Source organism: Tamandua tetradactyla, chromosome 21 (genome assembly GCF_023851605.1).
Source record: "Tamandua tetradactyla isolate mTamTet1 chromosome 21, mTamTet1.pri, whole genome shotgun sequence".
NCBI lineage: Eukaryota > Metazoa > Chordata > Mammalia > Pilosa > Myrmecophagidae > Tamandua > Tamandua tetradactyla.
Window position 1 is genome coordinate 52,524,954 of NC_135347.1, and position 9,970 is coordinate 52,534,923.

Below are 9,970 nucleotides of genomic sequence, written 5' to 3' on the forward strand. Positions count from 1 at the left end.
CCATTATGTAGGCTAACTTTTCACTTTCTTGAGAAAATCCTTTGATGCACAAAGAAACCATTGCTTACCACAAGATCTTGAAAATGCTTTCCTAAAATTTCTTCTACATGTTTTATGATCCTGGCCTTTATATTTAGGTATTTGATTCATGTTGAGTTCATTTTTTTATAAGGCATGAGATAGGGGTCTTTTTCATCCCTTGGGATATGATATCCTGTGGTCCCAGCACCATTTGTTGAAGAGACTGTTCTATTCCTGTTCAGTGGACTTGGCCGCATTGTTAAAAATCAATTGACTGTTTCACACTATGTGCCAGCAAAGGTGGCCCAGTCTTCTTCTTCCTCCTGTCGCAGGGCCAGAGCCCCTGATCATTTCCAACTACATTTAAGTCTGGCAGGTGCACCTGTCTCTGCAATGCCCCCCAAGAAACAGGCTCAAACTGGAGGCAGCAAAAGAAGATTATTGAAGATGAAACTTTTGATCTGAAGAATAAGAGAGGAGCAAAGCAACAGAAGTTCATCAAAGCTGTCACTCATTAAGTTAAATTTGGTCAACAAAATCTACTCAGGTTGCATAAAGTGAAGCTGAAAAGAAATTGAAGAAAGGTGACAAGAAGAAAGAATTGCAGGAGCTAAATGAACTGTTCAATCCTGTAGTTGCTGCTCAAAAAATAAGTAAAAATGCAAATCCCAAATCTATGAGATGTGCGTTCTTCAAATAAGGCAGTGTATTAAAGGAGATCATTGTACATTGTACGTTCTCTCGTGACTTGACCCTAGAGAGAACATGTGAAAAGCAAAGTGTTTCCATCGATGCAAGAGATGAGGAACTTGAGAAAGATACCACGGATAATTGGGATGAGAAAAAGCTGGAAGAAGTAGTGAGCAAGAAGCACAGTGAGGCTGAAAAGGAAAAAAAGCAAAAACTCAGAGCGTGCAAGCATTTCCTTGAAACTATTGAAAACAAGTGTGGCTGGTTTGGGGTATGCCCTATAGAGGATAAGATTTGCATGTATCATCATGCGCTTCCTTCTGGATTTGTATTGAAAAAAGATAAAAAGAAAGAAGATGAAATTTCTTTAGAAGATCTAATTGAAAGAGACCGCTCTGCCCTAGGACCAAATGTTACCCAAATCACTCAGGAATCTTTTCTCGCATGGAAGAAAGGAAAAAAACAAGAAAAGATTGATACATTTAAGCAAGATAAGAAAAGAAGGAAAGCAGATTTCAAAGCCAGGAAAGCAGTAGTGATGAGTGGTCATGAAGTGTTTGAATTCCATCCTGAACTAGTTGATGATGAGAAGGAGGAAGTAAATGATACCTCTCGACATCCAGGGATCAGGTGGTAATGAGGTTAATGATTCTGTAAGCATGAATGATACAGATTTAAGCCTGTACACCCCAAAAGATGCAGAGAAGACAAGTATTACAGTAGCCAGTCTTGAAAGATTCAACACGTGTACTTCAGAAAAAGATGAAAACAAATTAATTGAAGCTTCTGGTGGTGGGGCTGAAAACAGTGAAAGAAAAAACACAAATACAGTGATTTGGAGGAGGACAAAGAAGGAGAGGGACAGGAAAATGGAGCCATTGATGCTTTTGTGGATGAAAATCTTTTTACTGGGGAAGATTTGGATGAGCTAGAAAAAGAACTAAACGCACTTGATTTAGAAAAATCATACAAAGCAAGTCCATGAAAAAATTGTCAGCTCGTCATGAATCGAAATTGATTACCATGATTTTTTTTCCACCTAGAATTCTTCAACAGGATGTCTATTTCCCATGTTGATTCTGGAGAACTTATGCTTCTCCAAAAAAGGAATATTTTCCCTACATCTTCTCTTCTGATATTGACTACATCTCATAGTAAGTTTTGAGTAGTTCATGATAAATTGAAACAGAATGGTCATTGCAGAAAATGATTGTTGTAACTGTCCACACAAGTGGGAAGTGTAACTGCTTTTCCCATTTGCTTTTCATTGTGCATGTGTTATTACCAAGAACAATGTAAATTTAAATTTAAAATGCCCTTCATTAATGTAGTTTTTAATAAGTGATTTTTCTATGTCCTTTCTTTTCAACCTGTAGAACTCTCTTTAGTACCTCCTATAGGTCCAGTCCTGTGATGACAAACCCCCTCAGCTTTTGGTTATCTGGAAATGTCTTATTTTCTCCCTCATTTTTAAAGGACAGTTTTGCCAGAAACAGAATTCTTGGTTGACAGTTTTTTGCCCAGGACTTTAAATATGTTATCCCACTGCCTTCCTGTGTCCATGGTTTCTGATGAGATATCAGCACTTTATCTTATTGAGAGTCCCTGGTACATGACATGATGCTTTTCTCTTGTGGCTTCCAGAATTCTCTCTTTATCTTTGTCATTTAACAGTTTGATTATGATATGCTATGGTGTGGGTCTATTTGAGTTTATCCTCTTTCGAGTTTGTTAAACATCCTAGATGTGTATGTTCATGCCTTTTGATAAATTTAGAAAGTTCTAAGCCATTATCTCTTTGAGTATTCTCCTTGCCCCTTTCTTTCTTCTCTTCCTCTACCCCCACCATGCATATATCGGTATGCACTCTGTGTCCTCTAGGCTCCTCAGCCTCTGTTCAGTTTTCCTCATTCTTTGTTCTTTCTGCTCCTCAGGTGGATGGTTTCAACTGCCTTACCTTCATGTTCACTGATTCTTTCTTTTGTCAGCTCCAATCTGTTGTGGAACCCCTCTAATCCAAGAAAATTTAAATTTCCCTGACTGTAGCCTTTGGCCCTGCTTAATTCCTTTCAAAATTTGCATCTTATTAATATTCTCTTTGTGTTCATCTATCATTCTCCTAATTTCTTTTGGTTCTTTGTCCATGTTTTCCTTCAGCTTTTTGAGCATATTTAGAATTACTTTTTGAAAGGCTTTATCTGATGCATTGCAGGTTTAGTGATTCTCATTGATGGTTTCTAGAGCTTTAACTTTCTCCTTTGCCTGGGCCATTGCTTCCTGATTCTTTATATGTTTTGTAATTTCTATGTTGAAACCTGGTCATTTTGATATTTCAATGTGTTATTGCTGGAATTCAGACTCTGAGGTGTCTGCTGCTTAAGCTTGTATCCAGCTAGTGTTAAGATAGAACTTTTCTTGAATGCTAGGATCTAATGGGAGAAAGAGGGAAAAAAGAAGACATCTTTCCCTGTCTTTGCAATTGAACTGTGTGAACTGCTCTCCTTCAGAGCTTATCTATACAATAAGTTCAGAGACTTGCTCAAGGCCAAATGTAGAGGCCTCCCTGATCCTTTCACACATGTGTCTTGACTTGTGTTTACACAGATACGAATGTCTTCTCTTCTTTAGGAAGCAGTATCTCCTCACAGCCCTTGACTTCACTGTGTATCCTATTGCAGTAATCCCTTGCCTTAGGCAGCTGCTATTTGATCACTCTCCCACAGCAGTCTGTAGGAGAGCTCTGTGAGCTGATATTTACATGCAGGCTAAGTCTTGGGATGGTGAGTCTGCAATAAGTGTGCTTGCTCAGTCCTTTAGCATGCCATCATAGAGATTGGGCCAGACATACATGCTCCCAGTATATGAAAGAGGGTTACTCTACCCCCACCAGGATCAGGACCAGGGATCCACATTAGCAATGTGGGCTGGTTCTAAACCAAGCCCATGAATCTGTGGTGAAAGGACCAGTCAGGGCGCCATGAGATCCTGTCACTTTTAAATTACCTTTTTGTTGATTTGGTGCTCATCTTATTCCTGCAGGCCTTTAACCAACTTCTGGATCTCTGAGAAAGAAGTCTCTGCTGTTCTTGCTGGTTGTTCAAAGCTTCTGTGGAGAGTTCAGCTCTGAAGCTACTCCTTTGGCCATCTTGATTAGGGTGAGCCCCTAAATTTATATATACATTTATTCTGGTAATATATACATAACATAACATTTGGCATTTGAACCATTTCCAAGTGCACAACTCAGTGGCACTGATCACATTTACAATGTTGTGCCACCACTGCCATCATCCATTACCAAAACACTTGGAACACTCAAAGCAGAAACTCTGTACCCTTAAGCAATCACCTCCCATTTTCCTTACCCTAAATATCTTTTTAAATGTCGCATTCTCCTTTCTAGTATTCAATGAAGTCATGGATCTCACTTTCAGAAAGCTTCCTGTATATTCAAACATTTTTCCCATCACTTTTATTAGTAGAGTCTGTGCTGTGAGAATTATTATCAGCTCTTTTTATATTGGACAGAATAGCACCAGAAAATCCACACATTTCCTAGAAACATATGGAGCTAGTGGAAAAAGCATTTCATATCTGTGAATTCTCAGGTGGAAGTGGGGAGACGATGACACAGCATAATGTTGACAAGAGAGTTTAAAGGATGTCAGGGAGATATTATTGTTAGGGCATTCTCTTGTGCTGTTTTGCAGCTGGTATCATGGGGCTAACGGGGAATTCTTCCCCTTTCTGAAATTAACAGACCAAATGCCCAGACTCTAGGGTCTTTCCTAGGAACCCTTTGTTTGTTCCCCTTTCCCTGCCTCTGCTTCTACTGTTCTGATTATTATCTCTAGGGACAACACCTGCAGTGTGTTGGCGGGAGGGTTGTAGGAGAAGTGACGCCAGGGTATGCCCACCTTATCAGGAAACATCATTGTTGGAACACCACATCCTGCTTGCACGTATTGCTTCAGCTTCAGTTATTTGAATATATACTTTACGTTGACTTAGACCTTGTTTTTTGGTCTTATTCATTTAATGAGTTATTGGGTTATTAAATTTTGGAAACTTAAATAAAAGCTAGAAACTGGAGAGCAGGCTTGTTAATTAATCACTCTGTCTGGTCTCATTAATCCAGTTCTAACTATACTTGAGGAAATTTAGAGGACACTTCCTTTAAAATAAATTTCATTATTCTTAATTTATACTTCTGTGTATACAAAAATAATTGAAAATTGTTCTTTACACTCAGGTCATATTGGTACTTCCCATCACTTATCCTCTTTGAAAACTTAAGCCCAGCTACCGAATTGCACAAGAAGTTAAAGAGAAGAATCAGGAATGTGTTTTGTTGTCTCTCCTAGCTCTGTTTTTCATTCTCTGCCCGCCCACTCCTGTTCACGGATCCAAGGCTACAGTATTTCTCTCTAAAACATCCTTCTGCCTACAGTATACCCACTGACTAATTTACACAGCTCTGATTCATCTTGATAGTCATATCCTTCTGACAGGTGCATATCTGCAGGCAAATATCTGGAGACACTTTCCTGTAATAATACATATGTTTCATGATGGAGCTACGTGTGCTCCTTATTTTCAGGCATAAAGTATGACAGGTAGAATTCCTGTTTTTTGTCCTATACCTTTAAATTATTTGCACTCTTTTTCATGTTAGTTCCTTTTAGTTTTTCTAACCTTTTCAAATTTCCTCCCCAGATATTTTATTGTGCCTGTGGGTTTGTTTTCTCTCCTAGTTTGTAATATAGTAGTATGTTGCTCTGGTAATGTATTATTGAAATATGATTTCTGAGGGGCCATATAAATAAAGAGAATAATAAACCATGTAACTTGCAGCCCCAAAACGTGGCAGCTGCAGGAAGAAACTGTCAACCAAGACACAAAAAGAAATAAGCTTGGAATGACCTAAGGTTAAGTAGGTGGAGTGTGTCTTTCAATTTCCCTTTTTGTCATGTTTCCTCATTCTTTCCTCAAGACCTGCAGCCTCCCTAAGTCTCTCAGAAGCTCAGTATTCTCATGTTTCCCAATTCCCAGCACGAAATAAAAACAGACTTTGGGGTAACTGCCATGCTCTCCACATCTCTGTCTCTTACACATGGCTCTCTCTTTCACAGGAAAGGCTACCTGGCACCATGTTTACATTTAATGGCCCACCCTCAGTGTCATTTGCACCAGAGGTGCCCATCTCACTCAAGCTGCCAATACGTTTTCTTCTCCACAATCCCGATTCCTTTTAAAACTTCACGTTCATGTTTGATTTAAAGCTCTCACCTCCCCCTCAGCTCACACTAGGCTTGTGGCTCCAATGACTTGTGTGTATGGTTGTGTGTGTGTGTGTGTGTGTATGTGTGTGTTGAGGGGGTATGCTCTGGTCTCTCACAAAAGCCCACACTCTTCCATAATGTATCCCTTTTGCCTGGGGTAAAGAATGAGGAAAGGGAGACGATGTCTCCTGAGGTGAAGTTGTGGTCAGCCCTGCTGGTTGAGCTTAAACCATCTCTGAGAAATATTGGTGGGTTCAAGCCTAAGCAACACCACTGAGAGGTGGGCCTTCGAGAGAGCTGTGGACCCCCACCTTTGGCCTTAAAACTGAGTTACTTCGTGCATTTATATTACCTACTTGGCCTCATGACTTTTTTCCTTAGAAATTTTTATGATGCGAAATTTCAAAATACAAAATTAGAGAGAATGGTACAATGGATCCCCAAGTACTGTCATTCAGACCTAAAGACACTTAATGTTGTGTACGCTGGGGATATATGTATATATACATATTTTAAAGCAGTACAATCCATTTCCTCTAGTTTGGAGTACCCCACTATCACACCCACCCTGATCTAGTCATTCTTTAGGCCTCTGCAGCAGTGATCTTTTTATTCATGTGTCTGTATAAACATTCAATAAATATTTTCTGAGCCCTTTATTGTGCCAGGCCCTATTGTAGCCAGTAGAGTGAGTGTTACCAAGCAAGGGCTGGCTGCCCGATGCACTCAGAAATCAATGCTGTGACACCAGGATTTTGAGAAAAGAAAGAGTTTTATTGCATAGCAGCCAAGTAAGGAGACAGGAAAGAAAAGCAACCAAATCTGTCTTTCCAAGTCTAAAGGGTGTAGGGATTTTATGGGATTCAAACAAAGGAAGGTAGAGGTAGTGATGTTATTGATTGGCTATGTTTCAGTCATAGTTAATAGGGAGTATGCAAGCAAGGGCCCAGGAAGACCCAACTGCTGAAAGTTAGCTGGGGTAAGCACAACCAGGCTGCAAAGGAAGGCAATGGAAATAAGCCAAACAAAGAGCTGTAAATTAGGGGCTGTAAAGAAGAGCAAACATTCTGCTTATATTAGTGTCCTAAATTGCTCAATTAACATAAAATAACAACTACAATACAAGAAAAGGAATGGAAGTAATCTAAACAACTGGAAGTTAGGGCAGTAAAAATGGGTAAGTACTTGGTTACAGAGATATTATAGAAGAATCACTTGTCATAAGCTAAATAAGTGGGCTGTAAATTTGTGGCAAGCATCTGGTTACAGCACTGTTATAAATCTCTCAATTAACAACTATAATAATAAGTTAAAAAAATAAGCTAGAATAACAACTACAATTACAAGTAAAACCACCACAGTCAGCAGTTAACATCATTAACAGGATGAGTAAGACAAAGAAGGTCTCTGTCCTCATAGGACTTACAGAACAGGGTGGGGAGACAGACAGCATACAATAACAACCAGCTAAACAGTTCATGTGAAGTGCTATGAAAAAGAAAGCAAGGCTAACTACAGAGAGTGACCAGGCAAGGTGCAGAGGAGAAAAGAGTTGAGATGGATGGGCCACTTTAGATTGGTGGTCAGGAGGGCCTCCTGGGCGGAAGGAACAGCTAGTGCCAAGGGCCTGAGGTGGGAATGAGTGTAGGGGGTGCTGTACAGATAGAGGTAAGCAGCATGGAGATGTTTCTTGGGGCATCCTCATTGCACCCTATCTCACCCTAAGGCTGATTAAGTGGCTTTTCTACATCATATGTGACATCTATTATTTAGAGCATTTAACTTCTAATATGGCAACTAGAGGGGGCTTGTCTGTTTCCCTCAGTGGTCTGGGGACTGACCAAAGGCAGGGTCAGTCTCTTTCATCTTTGTGTCTCACAGAACCTAGGCCAGTATGTGGCTCATAGAAGGTGCTCAATAACCATTTGAAACACGAATGTGGACAGGTATGAATGAGGGCACGGGTCTGGGCACCTGGGTGCTAGACTCAACTTTGGAGGAAAAAGAAACGCACTAAATATCTTAGCTGTTAAAGTCCTCTGAGAGAAGATAATGAGGTATTTCTGCAGCTACTCAAGTTCTCCTTCTTTCTATCAGGGATCTCACAAACATGTATTCACTCTTTCATCAAATATTTATTGAGCTCTTACGACATCCCAAAGTATTATTCTAGGCACTTGGATGTGGCAGTGAATAAAGCAAGGTCCCTGACTTTGTGGAGTTTATGCTCTAGTGGGGGTGGGAGATGGGGGTGGTCACAATGAACAAAAAACAAGTTAATACTTTATGACAAAAAATATATGATGGGTATAAGCAGAGTAATGGAAATGGGGAATATAGGGGAGGGCTACATTAGAACTTGCTGTTTTACACAGGGTGGTCATGGCACATAAGTCATTTTGGGGCCTCTGGAAATCAGATACTAAAAAGGAGTTGAACATGCAAGGCCTTTTTTTTCGGGGGTGGGGCGGGAAGATGTGTGTGAAAGTTAAAAGGGAGAGGGAGCAAGAGTAGGTAGGGAAAGCCTTCCAATTACAGGTGCAGGTCAGAAAGCTGTAAAATGAGAGACAGACAAGGCAGGATTGGCAGAGGTTGAAGACAAACTGTGAAGTAGGTCCACCAAAAGAGCTTCAGCCAACCCAGTGGTGAGTTCTCAAGAGTACCTGGTCTGTCAGAGTTGTCCCTTGTCAGGCCACAATGCCAGGCCTTTATCTCTTGCTTTGCTAACGCACCAAATACAGGCTAGCCAGGGAGACGCACTATCTTGAACAAAGCTGCTGGCTGCAGCATGGAGCCTGAAGGAGCTGACAGCTGGAGTCTGTGCGCACATTACCCACAGCTGGGCAATATGTCCTTTCTAGAAGGGACCACTCCCGATCCACCAGGAAGCAATGGAGTGAAATGATCTGACTTAAGTGCTAAAAGGATCATTCTTCTCACTCTAGAGAATGGATCCTAGGGAGGCAAGGGGGGAAGCAGCAAGACTGGTAGAGAAACTTCTTGGACAATAACCTAGGTGAGAGGTGATTGTGGTTCAAGGAGATGGGGCACTGGGGGTGAAAAGTGGACAGACTTCAGATAAATTTTGAAGGTAAAACTGACAGACTCTGCTGATGGATTGAATGTGTGTGTGTGTGTGTATGTGAGAGAAGTCAAAGAAGACTCCAAGATGTTGGCTTAAGCAACTGGACGGTCCTGCCATTTTTCTAAGATGGAGAATACTATGGGAGGGGCAAATTTAGGAGGGCAATAGAAGAGCAGGACCTTGTTTTTTTGAGTCAAACTAGGCTGCCTCTAGGAAATGGAGGGCTTCAGTCAAATATTTTTGGAGGTCCCTCACTATATAAACAATTTGATTTAAAAAGTATATTAGAAAATGTATGGGCCGATGTAAGGTTTAGTGATCTGTCGATGAGGATTTAGAATTAATGTGTTGAGAAGTTTTGTCCAATTAGTGCATGTGAAGCTTTTTCATAGTATCCAGACACCACCTCTCCCTGTTGTGGAACAGGAGAGCTTGTTCCTTATTGTCAAATGTGCTACTTTCAAATCTCCACTGTGAGTGAAAGATAACAATGCTGTCGTTACTCACAGTGTCTTGGTTGTTTGGAACCTGTTATGTTAAAATAATATAGATCTTGTTTCTGCAGCTCCCTAATACTCTGCATTTAATGCTGGTTACAACATCACTCCTGGCGCTACATCATGCATAATGTGAACATGGCTACCAGGGACTCATTCAGAGGTGGTTTCTGTGCTTGCTTGATGATGACTGCACGTAACTTCAGACAGCAACTTCAGCTGACGTCAGTAGGTTCCATGACCTTCAATACAAATCCAGTGTTCCCACTACCCCCTCAATTCCTTATTTCATTGGAACAGCTTATAGAACTCAGGAAAGTGCCGTTCTTAATATAGTTTTATTAGAGCCAAAGGAAAGGAGTAAGAAGCCAAAAGGATAGATGCACAAGACGAGT

General features: G+C 40.6%; 1 pseudogene; it reads left to right on the forward strand.

Moving 5' to 3' along the window:
- The first annotated feature begins 414 nt into the window (after positions 1–414).
- LOC143665216 (zinc finger CCCH domain-containing protein 15 pseudogene) lies at positions 415–1,696 on the forward strand (annotated as a pseudogene).
- Positions 1,697–9,970: the final 8,274 nt, after the last annotated feature.